Consider the following 483-nt stretch of genomic DNA (forward strand, 5'->3'; position numbering starts at 1 on the left):
TTCGTCGGAGGCTGAGAAGTTTCGGCGGCTCCGGGCGGCGCCAAAGCCAGGCCAACACTGCCCCCTGGTGGGCGCGGCGCGGCGCTGCAGCGGGCGGCGGGGCGAGGGCGCGCCTCGGCCCTGCGGGAGAAACTGAGGTTCAGAGAGGGCGAGGTGGGGAGGCGCAAGGTCGCGGGGAGGGGGTGCGGGAGACTCGGGCCGCCTCTGAGGCCCGCGGGCTCTCCAGGAAATGGAAACACCGGGGCGGGGTGGGGGTGTCGTGAAAGCGCAGAAAAGGGGGCCGAAGGGGAGTCATCCCAGGGATCGAACCCCCATCCAGCCGTCCCCAGGGAAGGGAAGTTGGACCCCTGCCCCCATCTCATTCCCCACAGCGTTTCTCCAAACTGCCTAGACCCGTGGCCTTTCCTCTGGAAGCAGGGCACCCCTGCAAAGCAAATCCTCCCCATCCACTACCCTCCTGGCCCTAAGATCTAAGCCGACTGT

General features: G+C 67.9%; 1 protein-coding gene across 1 annotated transcript in view; it reads right to left on the reverse strand.

Annotated features, from left to right (window-relative positions):
* CUNH9orf50 (chromosome unknown C9orf50 homolog) overlaps positions 1 to 483 on the reverse strand; it is a 23,859-nt gene that overhangs the window by 15,896 nt on the left and 7,480 nt on the right. The window lies entirely within an intron of this gene.

This window comes from Crocuta crocuta, unplaced genomic scaffold (genome assembly GCF_008692635.1).
Source record: "Crocuta crocuta isolate KB4526 unplaced genomic scaffold, BGI_CrCroc_1.0 scaffold35, whole genome shotgun sequence".
NCBI lineage: Eukaryota > Metazoa > Chordata > Mammalia > Carnivora > Hyaenidae > Crocuta > Crocuta crocuta.